This window comes from Phyllobates terribilis, unplaced genomic scaffold, assembly GCF_046119375.1.
Source record: "Phyllobates terribilis strain yellow unplaced genomic scaffold, ASM4611937v1 Scaffold_7__3_contigs__length_470593459, whole genome shotgun sequence".
NCBI lineage: Eukaryota > Metazoa > Chordata > Amphibia > Anura > Dendrobatidae > Phyllobates > Phyllobates terribilis.
Window position 1 is genome coordinate 234,324,757 of NW_027362767.1, and position 24,869 is coordinate 234,349,625.

At 49.6% G+C, this 24,869-nt stretch overlaps 1 protein-coding gene across 2 annotated transcripts in view; it reads right to left on the bottom strand.

Annotated features, from left to right (window-relative positions):
• PDZD4 (PDZ domain containing 4) overlaps nt 1–24,869 on the bottom strand; it is a 168,712-nt gene that overhangs the window by 125,335 nt on the left and 18,508 nt on the right. The gene's annotated exons all lie outside the window — the stretch shown is intronic.

Here is a 24,869-nt window from a genome sequence, read left to right on the forward strand (position 1 = left end):
TAAGGGTGCAACAAAGCCCCTTCAGTTGCATGTGAAAAAAAAACACTAAAACATTGAATTCTATACTGCCGGTATGATTTTTATAGGGGCAAATATTACTATATAACTATAGAAATAGTTTAATTTGAATTTTGAGAGGTGACAGAATCCCCTTTAAGTCCAGTTGCAAAATGGATCAATTAATATAGAAACATGACACCAGGTTGCAAGTGTGATCTGAGCCTAAAGGGTTGTTCTCCTCATCCTTTCTTCAGGAGCACACCGCTCCCAGCCCCACAGCTTCCTGCTTGACGGGAAGTTTTTTGCACCTGGAGATTGACAGTTCAGGTCCGCGGCATGGCTCATTAATGGCCCAAACTGAGCGCTCACTCAGGCTTATAGCTTCTGCAGTATGGGAGAAGTGCATGGTTTCTGAAGCTGGTCTTATCCAGTGGTCCGGCCAGCTTCAGAGTGCCATGAGCAGGATCTAGCGGCATGCAATTCTTACCTAACTAACTGGCCACCTTGAGACCACAGGGTGGCCAGTAACCTAGGCAATGAGCTGTATACTATAGAATAAAAAATCTCTCCATTCTTGAGAACGGAGAGGATTTATTAATAATAGGTAAATTGCAAAGTTGTTTGTTTTAACTATTTAAGAACTCAGACAACCCCTTGTGGGAAAAATAAATATTTGATACACTGGCTATTTTGCAAGTTTTTCCACCTGCAAAGCATGGAGAGGTCTGTAATTTTTATCGTAGGTCACTTCACCTGTGAGAGACAGAATCTAAAAAAAAAAAACAGAAAATCACTTTGTATGATTTTTACATAATTAAATTACATTTTATTGCATGAAATAAGTATTTGATCACCGACCAATCAGCAAGAATTCTGCCTCTCACAGACATGTTAGTTTTCTTTAAGAAGCCCTCTTACTCTGCACTCATTACCTGCATTAATTGCACTTGTTTGAACTCATTACCTGTATAAAAGACACGTGTCCACACACTCAATCAATCACACTTCAACCTCTCCACCATGGCCAAGACCAAAGAGCAGTCTAAGGACACTAGGGACAAAAGTCTAGACCTGCACAAGGCTGGGATGGGCTACAGGACAATAGGCAAGCAGCTTGTTGAGAAGGAAACAACTGTTGGCACAATTAGTAGAAAATGGAAGAAACAAAAGATGACTGTCAATCTTCCTCGGTCTGGGGGCTCCATGCAAGATCTCGCCTCATGGGGTAAGGATAATTTTGTGAAAGGTTTGGAATCAGCCCAGAACTACATGGGAAGACCTGGTCAATGACCAGAAGAGAGCTGGGACCACAGTCTCAAACATTACCATTAGTAACACATTAAGCCATCATGGATTAAAATCCTCCAGAGCACGCAAGGTCTCCCTGCTCACACCAGCACATGTCCTGGCCCATTTGAAGTTTGCCAATGAACATCTGGATGATCCAGAGGAAGCATGGGAGAAGGTCATGTGGTCAGATGAGACCAAAATAGAATTTTTGGTATCAACTCCACTCGCTGTGTTTGGGGGAAGAAGAAGGATGAATACAACCCCAAGAAGACTGTCCCAACCGTGAAGCATGGTGGGGGAAACATCAAACTTTGGGGGTGCTTTTTTGCAAAGGGGACAAGACGACTGCACTGTATTGAAGGGAGGATGGATAGGGTCATGTATCGTGAGATTTTGGCCAGCAACCTCCTTCACTCAGTAAGAGCATTAAAAATAGGTCATGGCTGGGTCTTCCAGCATGACAATGACCCGAAACACACAACAGGAGTAACTAAGGTGTGGCTCCGTAAGAAGCATTTCAAGGTTCTTCAGTGGCCTAGCCAGTCTACCAGACCTGAGCCCAATAGAAAATCTTTGGACGGAGCTGAAACTCAATGTTGCCCAGCGACAGCCCCGAAACCTGAAAGATCTGGAGAAGATCTGTATGGAGGAGGGAGCCAAAATCCCTGCTGCAGTGTGTGCAAACCTGGTCAAGAACTACAGGAAACGCCTGACCTCTGTAATTACAAACAAAGGTTTCTGTGCCAAATTTTAAGTTTTGTTTTTCTATTGTATCAAATACTTATTTCATGCAATAAAATGCAAATTAATTATGTAAAAATCATACAATGTGTTTTTTTAGATTCTGTCTCTCATAGGTGAAGTGTATCCACGATAAAAATTACAGACGTTTCCATTCTTTGCAGGTGGGAAGACTTGCAAAATCGGGGGAGTATCAAATACTTATTTTCCCCACTGTATATGACTCGCCCCCTGGGCCGTGGGGGGGATACCCGGAGCCTGGCGTTGTGGACGCTGGGGGTTGCAGTCTCCGTGGCGGCGACCCGGTCCGTGACCAAGGGCGGTCAAACCAGTGGCAGTCTGTGTATAGGTTATATAGTCCGACTATGCCACCTGTGGATTGCGGTTATGAAGAACCGCCGCTGCGGAGCAGACCGCTGAAGCTGATGGTGTGTGCAGCTAGATGATGTGACTCCCCACAGGAGAAGTGTAGCTTCAGGGCAGTGGGAGTGGATGGTGATGGTTGTGGTTGTACAGGGGCGTCCCAGTGCAGTTAGTGCAGGCGCAGTAAGAAACACGGAGACAAGGTATTGCAGTCCCAGGGTCTTTACTCACAGTTGTTAATCCAGATTATTACGGCCGGTCATAATCTCCCGCGTCGTACTGCGTTCACCAAGTGAGGGGCTTGGCCGACTCCCAGATATCTTTGGAGTACTTATCAGGACCCCCTTCATATGTCCTTTCTCTGGCCCTTCGTGCCTCACACCTTACACCGCTTCTGTCCAGCTGCCTCGGGTCTTGGCGGGCGACGTGTGTTCCGTCCCCTGGACCCTATGTGGTGCCTTCCTAGCGTGGGATGTGAGTGGCCGGTAGCACATGTAATGCCACAGCCTCCGGTGACTAGCTGAATGTGGTTTCTGCCTCCACTAGTTAAGGGATCCGGTTCCCTGTCTTGGTCTGACCCCCCTAACTCCTGGTAGCGGCGGGCGTACGGGTGGCCTTCTGCACGGCCCGCACCCCTAAGGTCTCTTCTTGACTCCTGGAGCCTTCCTGCTCCCCTTTCTCTCTCTCTCAGGCTCAGGCCTCCTGGATAGGCCCGCCTGTGGAGCAGAGCTCTTACAGAGCCTCTGCTCCTGTCACTTCTCCTCAGGCTGAACTGAACTGAACTGAACTCCACTTGTTCCTAAGATGGCTACTCTCTTTTATATCCCTGACTATGTGCTCCTCTTAACTACTTCCTCCACCCACACCCACTACATGGTTCCCCTAACTAGGTGGTTCCCCCCACTCCAGCCAGGGATCAGGAACAGTTGTGCTCTCCCTTAGGAGCATTGTCGCCCTGTCCCCCGGAAATGTGGTGTAGTGAATGCAGTGCTATGGTCCTGAGCCATACTCCTTCCTTACCTGAGAGTGAGATACCACACCTCTGGGTGAGATGCAGTACCTCTGTGGCGACCGAACCCTCAGGGGCGCCACATATATGTAAAGCGTCATTAAATATGTTAGAGTTTTATCCGTTACATGCTCGTTACTCGAGATTTACGAGCATGCTCGAGTGTTTTCTGAGGATCTTCGGCGTGCTCGAATGTTATGTTTTAGTCACTCCGTGAGCATGATTTGCGACTGTTTGACAGCTTTAATACATGTGAGGAATGCCGGTTTGTTAGGCATTCCTCACATGTATTAAAGCTTTCAAACAGTCGCAAATCATGCACAGGGAGTGACTAAAACATAACATTTGAGCACGCCGCAAATACTCGGCGAGCACCAGAGCATGCTTGTCGAAAGGGTTAACAGAACACCCTTGCTCATCACTAGTTATTATCTGTTACACTGCTTTTGTAGGTTCAATGAATTCTCTTATAGGACTTTCTGATAAAGAGAAAACTCCAATACTTGAGGGCCAGAAGGCAGACTCAATAATTCATATCAGATAGCCCGAACTGCGAGGATCTCCCAGACACTACATCTTGGCTGGCAGCGGTTCTTTGGCAGCTCAATCTTTAACAGAAGCTCATAAGAAACATATTAGAAAGCAGAAATACTAGACTGCTCGTATACAGAAAAGTGCAAGGCTGTATCCCACGCGCTCTATATGGGTATCCCGGAGTCTCGCAGAATATAGGATTAATTACACGACTTGCCATGGGGGAGTCTACACTACGCTCATATCCTCATAATCTTATCTGTATTGTGGGCGCTGTAAGGTCGTAAGCCTCACGGCTGGCGCTGGGGTCACTTTGTTTCAAATATTACGTTCCTTTTGGAAATCCATACAAATAACTTTAACTGAATATATAGCAATATCCCAATCTACTTTTTTTTCTAATAATAATTCTCTTTATAGTGTTGGCTTGATAATAAAGCAAAGTAGGAAATGAATCCCCTGTGTCTTTCCAATGCGCCCATCGGCAGGTTTACAAGTCTTAGTAGGATGTGCCATAGACAGAATACAGTCTTCCCTAATAGCAATCAGCAGCGTGATATTATTGTGTGATCGATAAATTATACATCGGGGTATTGTAGGATCTCATCACTTCACTTTTCAGCCTTCCAGAGGACGTAAAGATCAGCAATTCTGACACACAACTCCGACTTATGCCGCCGAATGGAAACATACCGTTGTCTAAAATGTCTTTGTATGCTATTGTGTTATCATTGCTCTTCACTGGAAGTAAGAGGCCGAACCCTAAAAAACAGACCCTTCCTTCATCAAATCTGACAATAGTCACTATGCATTCTGATAGGAAACAGTTTCTGCCTCCATTGTGAAAACCCCCCACACACAGACTAACCTCAGCCTACGCCACCAATACTGACCGGCTCCCCCCACACAGACTAACCTCAGACGAAGCCGCCAATACTGACCGGCTCCCCCCACACAGACTAACCTCAGCCAAAGCCGCCAATACTGACCGGCTCCCCCCACACAGACTAACCTCAGCCGAAGCCGCCAATACTGACCGGCTCCCCCCACACAGACTAACCTCAGCCAAAGCCACCAATACTGACCAGCTCCCCACACACAGACTAACCTCAGCTGACGTCACCAATACTGACCAGCTCCCCACACACAGACTAAAGCCAAAGCCACCAATACTGACTGGCTCCCCCCACACAGACTAACCTCAGCCGAAGCCGCCAATACTGACCGGCTCCCCCCACACAGACTAACCTCAGCTTACGCCACCAATACTGACCGGCTCCCCCCACACAGACTAACCTCAGCCGAAGCCGCCAATACTGACCGGCTCCCCCCACACAGACTAACCTCAGCCGAAGCCGCCAATACTGACCGGCTCCCCCCACACAGACTAACCTCAGCCGAAGCCGCCAATACTGACCGGCTCCCCCCACACAGACTAACCTCAGCCAAAGCCACCAATACTGACCGGCTCCCCACACACAGACTAACCTCAGCTGACGTCACCAATACTGACCAGCAACCCACACAAAGACTAAAGCCAAAGCCACCAATACTGACCGGCTCCCCCCACACAGACTAACCTCAGCTGAAGCCGCCAATACTGACCGGCTCCCCCCACACAGACTAACCTCAGCCGAAGCCGCCAATACTGACCGGCTCCCCCCACACAGACTAACCTCAGCCGAAGCCGCCAATACTGACCGGCTCCCCACACACAGACTAACCTCAGCCAAAGCCACCAATACTGACCGGCTCCCCACACACAGACTAAACTCAGCTGACGTCACCAATACTGACCAGCAACCCACACAAAGACTAAAGCCAAAGCCACCAATACTGACTGGCTCCCCCCACACAGACTAACCTCAGCCTACGCCACCAATACTGACTGGCTCCCCCCAGACACAGACTAACCTCAGCTGAAGCCGCCAATACTGACCGGCTCCCCCCACACAGACTAACCTCAGCCGAAGCCGCCAATACTGACCGGCTCCCCCCACACAGACTAACCTCAGCCAAAGCCGCCAATACTGACCGGCTTCCCCCACACAGACTAACCTCAGCCAAAGCCACCAATACTGACCGGCTCCCCTCACACAGACTAACCTCAGCTGACGTCACCAATACTGACCAGCTCCCCACACACAGACTAAAGCCAAAGCCACCAATACTGACCGGCTCGCCCCACACAGACTAACCTCAGCCCAAGCCGCCAATACTGACTGGCTACCCCCACACACAGACTAACCTCAGCCTACGCCACCAATACTGACCGGCTCCCCCCACGCAGACTAACCTCAGCTGACGTCACCAATACTGACCAGCTCCCCACACACAGACTAAAGCCAAAGCCACAAAGCCACCAATACTGACCGGCTCCCCCCACACAGACTAACCTCAGCCCAAGCCGCCAATACTGACTGGCTACCCCCCACACAGACTAACCTCAGCCTACGCCACCAATACTGACCGGCTCCCCCCACACAGACTAACCTCAGCTGAAGCCGCCAATACTGACCGGCTCCCCCCACACAGACTAACCTCAGCCGAAGCCGCCAATACTGACCGGCTCCCCCCACACAGACTAACCTCAGCCGAAGCCGCCAATACTGACCGGCTCCCCCCACACAGACTAACCTCAGCCAAAGCCACCAATACTGACCGGCTCCCCCCACACAGACTAACCTCAGCTGACGTCACCAATACTGACCAGCTCCCCACACACAGACTAAAGCCAAAGCCACCAATACTGACTGGCTCCCCCCACACAGACTAACCTCAGCCTACGCCACCAATACTGACTGGCTCCCCCCAGACACAGACTAACCTCAGCTGAAGCCGCCAATACTGACCGGCTCCCCCCACACAGACTAATCTCAGCCTAAGCCACCAATACTGACCGGCTCCCCCCATACAGACTAACCTCAGCCGAAGCTGCCAATACTGACTGGCTCCCCCCACACAGACTAACCTCAGCCGTAGCCGCCAATACTGACTGGCTCCCTCCACACAGACTAATCTCAGCCTAAGCCGCCAATACTGACTGGCTACCCCCACACAGACTAACCTCAGCCGTAGCCGCCAATACTGACCGGCTCCCCCCACACAGACTAATCTCAGCCTAAGCCACCAATACTGACCGGTTCCCCCCACACAGACTAACCTCAGCCGAAGCTGCCAATACTGACTGGCTCCCCCCACACAGACTAACCTCAGCCATAGCCGCCAATACTGACTGGCTCCCCCCACACAGACTAATCTCAGCCTAAGCCGCCAATACTGACAGGCTCCCCCCACACAGACTAACCTCAGCCAAAGCCGCCAATACTGACCGGCTCCCCCCACACAGACTAACCTCAGCTGAAGCCACCAATACTGACCAGCTCCCCACACATTGACTAACCTCAGCCGAAACCTCCAATACTGACCGGCTCCCCCCCCACACAGACTAACCTCAGCCGAAGCCGCCAATACTGACCAGCTCCCCCCACACACAGACTAACCTCAGCCGAAGCCGCCAATATTGACCGGCTCAGACAACAGTGTAGGGCTGGCTATATAAACTAGATGGCTGTTGACCGAAATATCATTCGGCTGAGCGCTTCTGTGATTTCTACGACAAAGTCGCCGACTGATACTTTGGCAGGCGATTTTATCCCTGGGAGAACAATGCAATCGTCAGTCTGAAAATTGGACATCCCTGATCGACATCACCTCCAACTATTATTTGGCTAGCACCCCTATACATATTAGACCTTCATTTGAACCTGTCGCTGGTTCAGCCGACATAAGTCTAATGTGTATGGCCTGCTTGATGTGTATGGAGACCTCTCAACATTCCCCGACAGATGATGTGTGGGGAGATAAGGATCAGGCATGTCCAATTTCGGACTGCCAATCTTTTAGTTCTCAGTAAGAAAAGCCACCAGAAACCAGGAGCCCTCAGCAGAGGGAGTGTTCCTGTATATGGTAGAACTGAATGAGACAGCGAAGGATCACATGACCTCAGGTGTAGCCGTGTGAGATTCCTCATAATGCTACTTTCACATCACATGGTGTAGCACAACTAATCAGGAGGGGCTATAGTAGCCTGTGTAAAAGCAGAGGCGGGGAGTACAGCAGCCATTATGTGATGGATCTGTATAGTGAGTGGTGGTCACAGTTTACAGCTTAGCAAGATAAAGAGCGAAAGCCATGAAATACTGAAACATGGTGGTGGCAGCATCATGCTATGGGGGTGTTTTTCAGCTGCAGGGACAGGACAATTGGTTGCAATTGAAGGAAACATGAATGCGGCCAAGTACAGAGATATCCTGGATGAAAACCTCTTCCAGAGTGCTCTGGACCTCAGACTTGGCCGAAGGTTCACCTTCCAACAAGACAATGACCCTAATCACACAGTTAAAATAACAAAGGAGTGGCTTCAGAACAACTCTGTGACCATTCTTGACTGGCCCAGCCAGAGCCCTGACCTAAACCCAACTGAGCATCTCTGGAGAGACCTGAAAATGTCTGTCCACCAACGTTCACCATCCAACCTGACGGAACTGGAGAGGATCTGCAAGGAAGAATGGCAGAGGATCCCCAAATCCAGGTGTGAAAAACTTGTGGCATCATTCCCAAGAAGACTCATGGCTGTACTAGCTCAAAAGGGGGCTTCTACTCAATACTGAGCAAAGGGTCTGAATACTTATGACCATGTGATATTGCAGTTTTTCTTTTTTAATAAATTTGCAAAAATTTCTACATTTCTGTTTTTTTTCAGTCATGATGGGGTGCAGATTGTACTTTAATGAGAAAAAAATGAACTTTTTAGAATTTACCAAATGGCTGCAATGAAACAAAGAGTGAAAAAATTAAAGGGGTCTGAATACTTTCCGTACTCACTGTATATAAATTATGCAGTGCACACACAGTTCTGGTGGCTCTATACCGTAAACACAACTACACAGTTCTGTTGACAACACATTATACAAACACAGCTCTGCTATACATACATGTTTTGTCTACACATTGCAATCACACCTATGTTGCGCACATGTTACTTTCTTTCCTATTCCCCACCTAGTTTGCCAGTAGAGATTTGGTGCATGTAATGTAAGTATAGTAGACCAGAGCGAGCTGCCCACTGCAGGGATCTGCCCGATCATCCGTCCAGTCCTGCAAAGAAAACTTGAGCCTAGATGAGACTGAGAAAGTCTGCAGAGGATAAAGCCTACCCTTATTGGATGATTTCATCAGGGAGTCCCTTGTATGAAATTTTGGAGGCTCAGTATAATGTACAATGTGTTGTTCCATGTCTTGATGATATACCATTAGTATTATCTGTATGTATCTTTTTATCGTCTTGTAGGTAGCTGTTTATATCTTTTGACATTTTGTATGTTTTGACTTTTTTCTCTTAAGTAAACTCCATTATTTCACTCAACCATTGTGTGTTAACCTAGTTATTCTTGCATCTTTGAATCCACTGTGAAACACTGGATCAGACTGACAGATATTAAAATATGATTATTCACTCCAGAGAACACGTTTCCCGTGTTGGTATTTACACCACGTTTGCCGACGATTGACACTGAACGTGGTGTGCTCAGTGGATCAACCATGGAACCAAGCTCTTGAGTTGATGTCACTTCCAGTTTACAACTCTGTAGTTGCTATAGACAAGTAAGGCATGCCACGCGTTTCAGATATGACTGTGAGCGACCTACCTCTTTATGGCTAAGCTTATTTTATTCTAAGGCGTCTCAAGTTCACAATAGTAGACAAAGGGTGCATCTTTTTAAAGTCATTGAGCTCTTCAGTACGACCTATAGTACTACCAATGTTTGCCTTCGGAGATTGCATGGCTTTGTGCGTAATATTAAATTGCCTGTTCTTCTGCCTCTTCTTCGACGTCGACACTTTATTAGACTCATAGTTTTATTTTAATCAAAGAACGGAGACTTACAACCACTGTGTGGTCTGATACGCTCCTCACATACAAAGCAGCATGGCTAGAGGCTGGAGCGCTGCCAAGACGGAATCAAGATGCACAAGAAAGCGGTTGATTACTTGTCCTTGTCCTTTTATTTTCTATATGGAGCGGTGAAGGTCATGGAGAATAGATGAAAATATCATTTCAAATACACATGGAATATATTGTTCAAGACACAAAGTAGGAATATTCCTTCTCCTCAGATTGCCACCACAATATATAGAGATACGGTCATTTTTTCGTGGAGCAATTTCCCAGTTGAATTTACCAAATGACTGTAAGGAGTCAGGAAAAAATAAATAAAATATTACTGAGCTGAACTTAAAAGTCATACTGGTATTCTACAATATCATTCTGCAGATGTTCTTCTATGGAAAAAAGGACAAAGGAACAAATGACACTGGAAATGGATCAAGAGAAAATGGGCCATACAGTAAAAAATGAAATGGGACTTCTTCCTGATGCCAATTCATGCCATCTTGTAGCCCAATACTTTAAAGGACAGAAGTATGGCATTGGTTGGTTGACAGCCAAAGAGAAAATCGATGATCCAGCATGGGTACTTGTATGTATAACTTCCAATTTTATTCCATCCTCGTTAAAAACACATGGTGGAAAATGCTAAAAGTGGAACATATGGCGTACACGCTTCCAACACATTACGTCTATGATGAAGAACACGTAATGGTTTGGAAAGGTATAGGCTGTAACAGGTCTGGGAGGTGGAACCTCTAAGCTACTATACAAAGGGGCAGTCCTTGTAAGGAAGCGGGTGGCTCCCAGGGAAGGCGGGCAGGTAGTCACGGTAAGTGACAGGAACAGTCTCTGGGTAGAAGGGCAGGAGGTCACGGCAAGTGACGGGGACAGTCTCTAGACAGGCGGGTGGTCACGGCAAGTGACGGGGACAGTCTCTGGGTAGAAGGGCAGGAGGTCACGGCAAGTGACGGGGACAGTCTCTTGACAGGTGGAAGGTCACGGCAAGAGACAGCAGGATAAGAGTCACTAGACTGGCAGGTGGTCACGGCAAGTGACGGCAGAGCCTCCAGGTAGGCTAGCAGGCGGGTAGCGGGTGAGCGCTCCCAGGTGAGCGGGTAAGAGTCTCTCGGCTGGCTGGCAGGTGGTCACGGCAAGTGACGGCAGAGCCTCCAGGTAGGCTAGCTGGTGGGTAGCAGGTGGGCGCTCCCAGGTGAGCGGGGAAGAGTCTCTCGGCTGGCTGGCAGGTGATCTCAGGCAGGTATCAGGCAGGTAACAGGCAGGTATCAGGCAGGTGTCAGGCAGGTATCAGGCAGGTATCAGGCAGGTGTCAGGCAGGTATCAGGCAGGTATCAGGCAGGTGCTTCCTGAACCGCAGGCGGACTGGTCCATAGACAGACTGGTGGATGCTGGTAGGCAGACTGTCGGACCGCAGGGAAAGCAAGCAGGTAGACAGAGCTGGAAAACAGACTGGCAACGGAACCTGAGGGCTGAAGCAGAGGTGAAAGGCTTTGCAACAACTTTGCTCGGGCACCTCCATTTTGGAGGAGGTGCCTTATATATGGGAGCTCCACCGGCAATTGGCCAGGGACTCCTTAGGACGGCGCGCGCGGCCCCTTTAAGAGAGAGGGAGCGCGTGCGCGCGCCCTAAGCACAGTGCCCGGGAAGCGCCGAGCGCTGCCAGCAGCGCGGGAAGAGGACGCCGAGGACGGAGCAGGGAGGTGAGAGGAATGGCTTCTCTGCCTAGCAGGAGGCAGGGACGCCGACGCTACAGTACCCCCCCCCCTTTAGGCCCCCCCTTTTTTAGGCCGGAGAGAAATTTATCAAGGATGAGCGGGGCATGGATGTTCTCCCGGGGCTCCCACGTTCTCTCGTCAGGACCAAACCCCTTCCAATCCACTAGAAAAAAGGTCTTTCCTCTTACCCTTTTGGTGGCCAGAAGGCTCTCTACCTCAAACTCGTCTTCAGCGGAAACCGGAGCAGGAGGCGTACCTGTAGACTTGGAAAAAGAGTTAAGTACCACAGGTTTGAGGAGAGATACATGGAAGGAGTTAGGAATCCGCAAGTTGGCCGGGAGTTTCAATTTATAGGCCACCGGGTTGATTTGCTTGATAACTTCCAGTGGGCCGATGAGCCGAGGCCCTAACTTGTAGGAAGGAATCTTGAGCCGGACATACTTGGACGAGAACCAGACTTTATCTCCAGGATGGAATTGGGGCGGATCCAGACGTCTTTTGTCAGCCTGTTTCTTCATTCGCTCGGAGGACTGAAGAAGTGCGGATCTGGTACTCTCCCAAATGGAGGAGAATTCGCTAACAAGAGATTCCGCGGCCGGATTATCCACCGAGGCGGAGACGGGAAACGGGATCCGAGGATGTTGACCGTAGACAATAAAAAACGGGGACTTGGAGGAAGACTCGCTCTCGTGATTGTTATAGGAAAATTCAGCCCACGGTAAAAGATCCACCCAGTCGGAATGGTGGACATTAACAAAGTGCCGGAGGTAATTGGTTAAACTTTGGTTGATCCGCTCTACTTGACCATTGGACTGTGGGTGATAAGCAGAGGAGAAGTCCAAGGTGACCCCCAGCAGTTTACACATGGTTCTCCAGAAGCGAGAGGTGAACTGAACTCCTCGGTCGGATACGATGTGGAGAGGGAGACCATGAAGACGGAAAATATGATGGATAAAGTCTTTAGCCAATTCAGATGCAGACGGAAGACCCGGCATGGGAATGAAGTAAGCCATCTTAGAGAAGCGGTCAGCGACCACCCAGATGACCGTACAACCAGCAGAGACAGGGAGATCCGTTATAAAGTCCATGGCTATATGCTGCCACGGGGCAGCAGGTATGGGAAGAGGCAGAAGGCGGCCGGCTGGCAGATGTCTAGGAACCTTGTTGCCGGCGCAGGACGCACAGGCTGAAACAAAGTCTATTACGTCCTTGTGCAGGGTAGGCCACCAGTAATGCCGGGTAATAAGCAGGAGGGTCTTTTTCTGGCCAGCATGGCCAGCTAGCTTAGACGAATGTCCCCAGTGTAGGACTCTCTCATGATCAGGTACTGTTACGAACGTATAACCGGGTGGAAGATGATTTAGATCCACAGGAGCCACCAGCATTACCTTGGGGGGTCGATGATGTGCTTTGGCTCCTCCTCTAGATCGGAGAACAAAAAGGATCGGGACAAGGCATCTGCTTTGATATTTTTGTCTGCCGGGCGAAAATGAAGAATGAAATCAAAGCGGGCGAAGAACAAGGACCACCGGGCTTGGCGCGGGTTAAGTCTTTGGGCACTCTGGAGATAAGCCAAGTTTTTGTGATCCGTGTAGATTATTACCGGGTGAAGAGCCCCCTCGAGCAGGTAACGCCACTCCTCCAATGCCAACTTAATGGCTAACAAGTCTCGGTCTCCTATAGAATAATTGCGCTCAGATGAGGAGAAGAGTTTGGAGAATAAGCCGCAGGTTGCCATTCTTCCGGAAGATGACTTTTGGGTGAGCACCGCTCCAGCTACGGAGGAGGAAGCGTCTACTTCTAATAAGAATTGTTTGTTGCTGTCCGGACGGTGCAGCACAGGAGCGGAGGAGAAAGCTTGTTTCAAAGACAGGAAGGCCTCCTCTGCCTCGGGCGGCCATTCTTTGGGATTAGCGCGCTTACGGGTGAGCGCAGAGATAGAGGCAGTCCGGGAAGAGAAGTGCGGAATGAAGAGGCGGTAGTAGTTGGTGAAGCCCAGGAACCGCTGGATAGCCTTCAACCCCTCCGGTCGGGGCCATCTCTGGATAGTAGAAAGTTTCTCAGGATCCATTCGTAGACCGGTCTGAGAGATGATGTAGCCCAGAAATGGAAGCGAGGTCTGCTCAAAGAGGCACTTCTCAAATTTTGCGTAGAGGTGGTTTTGCCTGAGCCTGAGCAGGACCTGACGAATGTCCCTCCGGTGTGTGGGGAGATCCGGAGAGAAGACCAAGATGTCGTCTAGGTATACCCCCACGTGGAGTAGAGAAGGTCACGGAAGATATCATTGACCAACTCTTGAAAGACGGCGGGAGCATTACAGAGACCGAAGGGCATTACGAGGTATTCATAGTGGCCGTCCCGGGTGTTGAAGGCCATCTTCCATTCATCCCCCTGACGGATACGAACCAGGTTATAGGCCCCACTGAGATCCAGCTTGGTGAAGATTCTAGCACCCCTCAGATGGTCAAATAATTCGGGAATGAGCGGAAGGGGGTATTTATTCTTCACCGTGATCTGGTTAAGGCCTCTATAGTCTATGCAGGGACGGAGTGAGCCGTCCTTCTTTTTAACAAAGAAGAAGCCTGCTCCCGCCGGGGAGGTAGATTTCCGGATAAATCCCCGGGCCAGGTTCTCCTCGATATATTCAGACATGGACCGGGTCTCAGCAGCGGACAAAGGGTAGATACGCCCTCGGGGCGGAGTAGCGCCAGGTACCAAGTCGACGGGGCAATCGTATGGTCTATGAGGAGGTAATGTCTCTGCTTCCTTTTTATTAAAGACATCAGCATAAGACCAATAGGGTACCAGCAGGCCGGGTAGATTGGCTGGGGGAGGAGAAGGACGGACAGGACGAACGGGAACTAAACAAGTCTTATGGCAGTCCTGTCCCCAGCGAAGGACTTCTCCGGTCTGCCAATCAAGCACGGGTGCATGTCTCTGGAGCCAAGGTAGGCCAAGCAAAAGGGCATGAGAAAGTCCAGGTAGAACATGAAAGAAGATGCTCTCAGAGTGCAGCATTCCCACCTGCAGAGTTATGGGTTCGGTGATAAGTTGGATGGGATGCGGTAAGAGACCCCCGTCCACGGAGGCGACAGATAAGGGTTCGGCCAGAGGTTTGGTGGGAATGCAGTATTTCTCTACCAGGGACTGAGAAATGAGATTTCCGGCAGCTCCAGAATCAAGTTGAGCTTGTTCAAAGTAACGGTTCTCCCCGCAGATGATAGAGACCGACAGCATCAGAGATGGAGAGGGTTTACTCTTGTCTAGGACGACCTCTCTGAGCGATCCTAGACACAGGCGTTTCCCGACCTCTCCGGGCAGGAACGGATCCGGTGCTCCTTACTGCCACAGTAGAAGCAGCTCCCCTCGGCACGGCGTGACTCTTGACGGGTTTTGACCATCTTGGTCTGGTCGACCTGCATAGGCTCGGGTGAGTGCGCCTGAGGAGTAACAGAGGAAGTGACGGGATTCTGGAAGGTAGAAGCAAGGCGAGGAAACCTCCTCTCACGGGTGACCTCTTTGGTACGCTCCTGGAACCGGATGTCAATCCGGGTGGCAAGTGTTATTAAGTTGTCGAGAGTGGTAGGAATGTCCCGACCGGCAAGTTCATCGTTAATCCGGCCGGATAGACCTTCCCTGAAGACGGACACCAGGGCGTCGTTATCCCAGGCAAGCTCAGAAGCAAGGGTACGGAACTGTATGGCATATTGATGGAGGCGTAGCAGAGATGAGGCGGATGAGGTCTTTCGTCCTGGTTCGTCGAAGACTTTCCGGAAGGCCGTGAGAAAGGCTGGCAGGTTGGAAACCAGGGAGTCTCCTCTCTCCCATAGAGGATTTAGCCAGGCCAGCGCCTCCCCAGTGAGATGGGACATGATGAAGGCCACTTTGGCTCGGTCGGTGGAAAACTGGTGTGCCAAAAGTTCGAAGTGCAGGGTGCACTGGTTAATGAAGCCCCGTGCCTGGCCGGGATCTCCACCAAAACGAGGCGGGGCGGAAAGGCGGGGACCGGGAAGGGATGCCATGGTATTGATGGGCAGCGGCGCTGCCGGGGTAGTAGTTGTGCGAGTGGAAGCAGCTCCCGACGAGGTAGTCAGTGTGTCCAGGTGGGAGTGAACACTACGCAGGTGGCCCAAGATGGAGTCCTGTTGGGACCTCTGACGGGAAAGTTCATGACATAGGTCCGAGAGCGAGGGAGCTTGGGTGCCACCGGGTTCCATGGCCCGAGCAAACTGTAACGGGTCTGGGAGGTGGAACGTCTGAGCTACTATACAAAGGGGCAGTCCTTGTAAGGAAGCGGGTGGCTCCCAGGGAAGGCGGGCAGGTAGTCACGGCAAGTGACAGGAACAGTCTCTGGGTAGAAGGGCAGGAGGTCACAGCAAGTGACGGGGACAGTCTCTAGACAGGCGGGTGGTCACGGCAAGTGACGGGGACAGTCTCTGGGTAGAAGGGCAGGAGGTCATGGCAAGTGACGGGGACAGTCTCTTGACAGGCGGAAGGTCACGGCAAGAGACAGCAGGATAAGAGTCACTAGACTGGCAGGTGGTCACGGCAAGTGACGGCAGAGCCTCCAGGTAGGCTAGCAGGCGGGTAGCGGGTGAGCGCTCCCAGGTGAGCGGGTAAGAGTCTCTCGGCTGGCTGGCAGGTGGTCACAGCAAATGACGGCAGAGCCTCCAGGTAGGCTAGCTGGCGGGTAGCAGGTGGGCGCTCCCAGGTGAGTGGGGAAGAGTCTCTCGGCTGGCTGGCAGATGATCTCAGGCAGGTATCAAGCAGGTAACAGGCAGGTATCAGGCAGGTGTCAGGCAGGTATCAGGCAGGTATCAGGCATGTGTCAGGCAGGTATCAGGCAGGTATCAGGCAGGTGCTTCCTGAACCGCAGGCGGACTGGTCCATAGACAAACTGGCGGATGCTGGTAGGCAGACTGTCGGACCGCAGGGAAAGCAAGCAGGTAGACAGAGCTGGAAAACAGACTGGCAACGGAACCTGAGGGCTGAAGCAGAGGTGAAAGGCTTTGCAACAACTTTGCTCGGGCACCTCCATTTTGGAGGAGGTGCCTTATATATGGGAGCTCCACCGGCAATTGGCCGGGGACTCCTTAGGACGGCGCGCGCGGCCCCTTTAAGAGTGAGGGAGCTTCCCTAAGCACAGTGCCCGGGAAGCAGCGAGTGCTGCCAGCAGCGCGGGAAGAGGACGCCGAGGACGGAGCAGGGAGGTGAGAGGAACGGCGTCTCTGCCTAGCAGGAGGCAGGGACGCCGACGCTACATAGGCCATGTGTTCCACTTTTAAGATTTTCCGCCATGTGTTTTTAACAAGGATGGAATAAAATTGGATTTTTATATACAAGTACCGGCACTGGATCATCCATTTTCTTTTTGCCTGTTTACAAGTTTGAGAATTGGTCCAATAATCCGTGCACAATGTAAGCTAACAAACAGATTAAAGACCACAAGTACCTTGCTTTGGTGAGCTAATTCAACATTTTTCTGCCAAAAATTGTAATAGTTGGTTGACCTTTACCTTGAAGGTTGTTGGTGTGATGTAGGTGGAGTGCAGAAAACTCTGGCTAATGGAGAACCCAACTGGTGCCCTACTGTAGGGCACGAATCTCATATCAAGAGTCGTGTCTTGACTTTTTTATTGTCAGCATCAAAATCATAGTATTCAAGAGAGACCATGACTGGTTGGTAGGAGGAAGAATTGACCCATAATGTAAAGCAACACAGATCAGTCAACTTTCGGGGTGCACATCCCCAGTCATGTATAATAACGCCAAATGAAGCACGTAGGTTAAGTTGACCACCTCCTTGACAGTCAATTTGGATTCTTATGGTGTTGGATAACTGTAAATTTTGCTGACCAATAGGTAATGACTTTAGGTGATGGGCTTGAATAAGGCTCGTGAATCTACTCGGCATGGACCATATAGCAGTGACCATGTCTTGACTTTGCATTATCATCATTTTTGGTTTTCTTAGTCTATACACTAACAGCATATGAATCCTTATAGTGAAGCACTGACTGTTGATGGCCATGGTGTGTAACTCATTCAATTCAACTTCAACCCTTCTATGGCTGTAGATGAGATTTTTCGAGGAGGGGGGGTGCAGTGAAGCCGATGTATAGAGACTTTTCAAAAGCTGACTGCATCCAAGTAGTCTTCGCAGTAAGTCACTGATGATTTACTCCATAAATGGAGCTCCATTTTCAAGTTGAGCAAGGCATATGGAAATAAGAAGCAAATAAGTAAATAAGGGTAGAAACAAATAATAATAATAATAATAGTAGGACAAGGGATCAAATATGAAGTAGAAAAGAGACTGGAAAATAAGAACGGGTTAAGATTATAAATTGAAGCGAAATGTCCTCATTGGATTTAGAGAGGAAGATCATAACAAATGGACAGAGTGGGCGAAGAATCAAAGCAGTACCGGAAAAGGTCACGGTGATACAGTGAGTGGGCTGTGATGAATAAGACCGTGCTGGAAAATGTGTGGTGAAGATAAAGAGAGCGCCCTGGACATGAAGGGCAAAAATGATCAAGTAATAGCAAGGTAGAAAGACTCAATCTATGGTGTGAAGGTTTGAGGAGGACAACACAAAAAGTCAGAGTGGTCTCTAACTTGGGATACTCTAGTTGTTGAGAAACTACAATTCCCAACATAGCACATTGGAAGTTGTAGTTTTTGAACAGCTGGAGAACCATAGAAGCCATTGTTCTAGCGTATCAAACTCTATAAACTATTCCACCATAAATTAGGAAAGCCCAGAATGTGGATTAACAAGGAGACACTTCTTTGATCTTGGCTTGGATCACACGACAGCTGGAGATGATTATAGACCAGAGGATCATTAATCCGTATAGAAAGAGGAAATAGAAAGACGAAAAAGAAGTGAACCAGAGATTCATTGCAGAGAGCACTAAATTGGGGAGCATGGAATGGAAAAACCCCCAAAGAATTACGAAGGTAGATTGTGGTGGTGCCATCACTTGGAGTCCATAGTAGTTCTCCCAGTGGGCAATCAACGTGATTAGTTTACATTGGAAATATATACAGTATCTGTCTTAATGATGTTGCTTTCTTCTAAAAACAGCACCTCACCTGCCCACATCTTGTATTGCAACACTAATTTCGATGAAGCTAAGCTGGAATTTAAACCAAGGACAGGTGTGCCAATGGATTTAGAAGAAAGCAGACATGTTTTTTCTAATCCTATACTACCCTTTTAAGTCTTAATCTTTGACTCTTATGCGTTCCTGTGCCTTATTCATTCGTTCCATCTATTATTCACAGTTATTACACGAGGAGCCGCTGGTGACCAGAGACATGATATACATTCCTATGTCACATTTTATGGTTGCATCACCATTAATCTACTATAGCTACTTTGTGCTGCCGATGGGATGAATTTAACCCATGAATTGTAAAAGCCCCCCATTCCGGTTGTAAGGGGCGTTGCTGTGTACATCTCCATTATGGCATCAAAACAGGCCATAACGAATCGGTTGTGAAGGTGTTGAGGTAGAGATGGGGGGTATTTCTTGCCTGAAACCTGTTTTCTGTGTCACTGCATTTTGTTAAAAGAAAATTGCTTGGACTTTCGGGGATTTACAGTCCCTGATTTTTTCCATAAAGACGCCTGCTATTTCGGGCAAAATGAGTTGGAATACATAAAGACGGATATTAACCTGCAAAGGGCAGCAGGAGTGCGGTAGTTCTGTAGCTTAAAATGCAGAGCTCTGTGTCACTGCGGAGAGGGAGGGAAGGGGGAAGGAAAGACGGAGAGAACAAGGGGGAGAGGTGGAAACAAGTGACGGGGGTAAAGGACAAGCTCAATTGTAGCCGAATAATGGAAACACTGGAGGGGGTAGAGCGTTGAATGGTGGGTTGTGGTGGAAAGCAGGGATTTTTATTGCTAATGAAGACACCTAGACAACTAAACAAAAGCCATGTTCCTTCTGGGATGAAAAGCTGCTTTATTGGCTACAAATAATGATGGAGACCATTAACCTCTACATAGCATCACACCAACGTCACTGTGAGCATCAAAGCAAATGTGGAGAAGACAGGAGGACGGAGAATAGCAAGTAACAGCAAGCGACAGCCATGCCATGAGTATCTGGAACCGTAGGCTGTCAATGGTCTCAATCATGGAGACCAGGTGCACATTTCCGGGACACTTGTGTTATTTCTTTGATGAACTCCTTATTCCCACCATGACTGAATGTTTTTGTATTGTAAGCCATACTGCCTTTTGCAGATGGTTATTTTCACACACAAAAAGACCCGATATTGACTTTTTTAACCCAAGTGCATCCTCCATTGCTTTAGTTGATCCTTGGTGTGCCTTTGCCACTTGATGAGTGTGCCTCGGGATATAATTGATTCCAATGTTACCTAATGGAACATAGATTTTAGCCATACTTTTAAGTAAGATTATGCTCAGCTCTCCATGGTCCAAAAGGAGATGTTCTCCAGGTTAAGGGTTTTTCTACCCGAAGCGCGTAAGCCTTATGGGTTTTTTTTAATATGTGCACATTCTGCTAATTTTTTTTTATCCTATATGATTAAAGACTAAGTTTTCACTCCTTTCCTTTGGTGCTGGAGAACATTCCCTTTTGGAAAATTGAGACCTGAAAGCCAGACCAGTGCATACTCCATGCTCCCAACCCAGACCACAGATGGTCTACTCTGGAAGTCTCCTGGGATACTTTTCTCTAACAGGAGTAGTGAGCTGAATTTAAACTTTTTTTATTTTAAAATTATGTTCACACCGCATTCAGTGTTTTGGAACCAGGGCATAGTCCTAATGAATATGTTAAACGGTACAATGACACCAGGAGACCCAAGTGTATTTTTTGGTATCTTCTTGGTAGGTATGGACTGCTATATCTAAGTCTCTGTCCTCATGAGCAGAGGAAGCTTATCCATCACAAATCTGGTCAAAAATAACCAGACTAAAAGTGGTGGAACCATCATGGGCACCCAACAAAGCCTGTTATAGGCAATAGTGTCTCAAGGGCGTCATTGGAGTTCATCGTGTGAAGGATTCACCTCTTCTGATGACCAAAGCAGAATAATAGAAATTATAACTCAGATGTGAACAGAGCTTGTTCTTTACTTCTCTGCTTTCCTAAACAGCTGACCATTGCAAAAATAAAAGAAATGTATATAAATCAATGTTTATTTTTGCATGAGGGTCACTGGATGATCCATACATCCCCATTACAATATAAAGTGTCCTATCTTTGTCCTTTGCAGAAAAGTGGAGATGTCTAGAGATTTGCAAACTTCTAACCATGACATGAAAAGAGCCTTAATAATTCCAATATGTCATGTACGTACCTGTTAGTCCTCCAACTGGTGGTCTACAGCGGGAAAGAGAAGTTTTGGACTATGAGAGCCCTTTTTTTAAGCTTAACATTGCAGCAATTATTATGCTGTAGTCACCCTATAGTGTTGCAGAAATTAGAAGGTTTAGAAAACTTTCTATTTCATAGAGATATGCAGAGAATTTTCTGGCAGGTGGTCGGGAGCCCAGAAGAAATAAAGTTGTGTTATGTTTAGATTAAGGAGAATTTGTACTAAGGAGTTGAACAGAGATACAGTATAAAGCTTCAGAGGAGCTACAGAAACTCTATGTGCCTCCATGCACTTCTCATGTACATTATTTTTCACTGTGTGCAAATTAGGTCTTTTGCAGAAAGAAAAACAACTTCATCGCAAGTACCACCGAAGAGAGGTAGCTAGCTACGCTATGGCTGGGGCTAAATAATGACCACATGTTGTGCGGCAAAAGATCGCTCTCTGCAGCTACATTATAGTGTAGCACCGGCGAATGAGGTGGCTTTGTGACCCAAAAGGTTCTGCAATCGCGTCAAGAAAGGTGCAAAACATTGGAATCAATTGGATTTTTTTAACTTGCTTGTTGAGGTACTTTTAGAGAGTCAATGTGTTGAGGTCTAATCACCATCTGGCCACAACCTGTCATGGGTGTGTCATGTGTGACAGACAGTTGTGGCACCCCAGGGGTCTGGTTTCCACGGTAACAGCAATGTTATGTCTGAGAGCAGGTGGGAGGTCTCTTGGTCAGGGATCCTATGCATGCCACACCTCCTGCCCAGTCCTGGGAGGGGAAGAACTTCCCCTATATAAACCTAGGGCTGAGGCAGGGTTAGTGAGTAGAGAAGAAGTAGAGACAGAGAAGAGAAGCAGATATAGGAAAAGAACATCAGGAGCTCTGTGGGAGCAGTGCTATAAGGAGTCAGGGGCTGGCAGCTGCAGAGCTCGCCCTGACTGAGAAGCTATCACCGGACCCGGAGTCCGAGGCTGTGGGGACTAATCTTTACCCAGCAGCAGAAACCGCCCGGCAGGGGATTTCAGGTCCTCTGGCCAAGAAACCCGAAGGCACGGTCACACGCGTGGGACCAGCACCGCCGTCGTGGAGCGGACGCCACAAGAAGGCCCCGAGTCACCGGCCATACGGGTGAGCACCACACGGTACACTCAGGGACGTGGGCTACTTTTACCTGCCTCTAGCAAGGTAGCCAGAAGAGTACAATTAGTTGGGGAGGCCTACAACTCCGCCTGGCCAGGGGAAATCCCATCTGCTCAAAGACTGACCAGGCCCCGATCGCTAGCCAGTACTCCGGGAGGGTCAATCTTTACCACCAGTAAAGACCCTGAACTACACCGCATCGTCTCTGAGTGATTCCTGCTTCCCCCATCAGCCACGTCGGCTGCCCTGAGGCCATACCCCTCCCGTTGGGGGTGATACTATCACGCTGCACAATCCTACCACCGGCCTCAGCGGTCTGCCCTGCAGTGGCAGCTCCTTCGCTGCATTCAACGGGTGGCGTAGTCGTCCAACATCTACCGCTAATACATCGCCGCTCAGTTTGACTCCCTGGGCACGGACCGGGTCACCGCCACGAGACTACAACCCTCAATAGATCCGGCTCCGGGTAAGCTCCCGTGCGCGCGATGCCGTGCGACGAAGGCCCAGGGGCGCGTCAACTTTTGGCGTAGTCGACAGGATCTCGTGCCCGCAACCACCGGGTACTGCGTGCCTGAAAAAGAATGTTCAAACTTACCAGTGGTGAAGATTCCCGCCATCCGTGGAGGTTTCCCGCCATCCGGCGCCATCTTCTACCTTCTTCCCGCCATCCGCGAAGTTTTCCCGCCATCCGGCGCCATCTTCTGCCTTCTTCCCGCCATCCGTGGAGTTTTCCCGCCGTTGGGCGCCATCTTGAAGACGCCGCGCGGGAAGAAGAGGGGCGTGGACTCCGAAAGCGCGCGAGAACCGAAGCCCCGCCTCACGTCCGGACGTTGCGTAAGGTCCTGGAAGGAGTCCAGCAGACGCCGACGTCACAGGAGCGCGACGGAAGGTCCTCAACCCTGACGATCCACTGCGGAGCCGCGGCCTACGGAAGAGGATCATCGCAAGGTAGGACACGGTCCACTAGGGGGGAGGAAGATGTCGGATACGGAGGAGAGCTTCACTGTCTCAACCCCCGCCAGCGCCACCGCTGCTGCAGTCATGCCTTTCACCATGCCCTATATCCCGGGAGCGGCCTGGCTACCCCAGTACTCTGGGGAGTCACATACCCTGCATGACTTTAGAGAAAAGCTGGATAGCCTCTTCCAGGTGTATCCCCTCACAGAAGAGCAAAAAGTGAGCATCCTGGTGGCCCAATTAACCGGGGCAGCCCAAAGGGAGGTAAAGTCCTGGCCACCTGGGGGGAGGACTGTTGCAGGGATACTAACCCGGCTGAGGGACACCTTTGATACCCGCACCTCAGCCGAGATCAAGCTTAGATTCTACGGGTGCAAGCAGCGAGCACACGAGAGTATAAGGGACTATGCCCTGAACCTACAAGAGGCCCTGAGAGCCATTAAGCAGAGCGACCCTGACGGCGTGGGAGACGAGGACAGGCTGTTGACTGAACAATTTATAGAGGGTTTATATTGCAATGCCCACCGAACCCAGTTGCGGGCAATGGCCTTACAGGACCCTCATCTGGGATTTGCACAGTTCAAGGACAGAGCCATCCGGGTGCTCCGAGAACCGGCACCAGGTGGCGTTGTGACCCACAGACGCCCCACTACCACTTACCACCAGGAGGCGGCGCCCTTGTCGGCAGGGCCTGTGGGAGCTGATGCGCAGGCTTTGAACAATGACCCGGCTCCAGACCTGCACCATCAGGTCCAAAAGCTAGCTAAAAGCGTTGCCGCGCTAACCCGAACTGTGCAGTCTTTACAGGTTTCCACTCCAGGGAAGATCCAGCTGGCATCCGGACCGGAGGACATCCCGTGGCATCAACCAAGGAGGACCCCGCCGGCCAGAGGAAGACCCAGCGACCGATACAACGAGGACGGACAACCCATCTGCCGCCGCTGCAATCAACCCGGACATATGGCAAGGTACTGTCCTTTAAACTGGCACAACCTGGGGTAGAGGGCCAAACCCCAGGAAAAAGATCATCAGGCCCATCGAACTGGCGCGACAAATATGTGGGAGGACGTCCAGTCTTGCCTGTGGTACTGGATGGCATCCCTATGAGTGCCCTACTGGACACCAGGTCACAGGTTACCACTATCCCGTACGTGCTCTTCAAGCAGTACTGGAATGACTCGGATATCACCCGCTACCCTGACGATGATTTGAGTATCATCGCCAGCAATGGTCAGCCCGTGCCACAGATTGGATTTAAAGAGGTGACCATTAAAATCGGTAGAGTTGAACTGGCGGCACAGGGACTGATCATTGTAGACATTGACAAGCACGAGAGTCACCCAAAGATAACTCTAGGAACTAATGTAATTGAAAATTGTCTTGCAGAGGTGATTTTCCTTTTACAGCAGGTTGCCAAGAACGCCAGCTCCGGCCAGCAGCGAGTGCTCCAGAAAGAGATCCGGGCACTGATGCGACGGCAACAGATAGAACTCTCCGGTGGTGAGATTGGTAGCGTAAGAATGTGTGACCCTTTCCCTATTGCCATGCCCCCAAAAAGTGAAATGATGATTTGGTGCCGGGCAGCTATTGGTCTGAGGGGTAGAGATTACCAGGCAATGGTAGAACCAGTTTACTCAGACAGTAGGCCCACCATTTTGACAGCACGGGGGGTGGTCAATGTACGCCATGGGAGGGTGCCCGTTCGCATAATAAATATCGGGAAGAGGGAAGTGTACCTGCCCCGGTATGCCACGCTAGCCAAATTGTATACCATCAATCAAAACTCCATACAG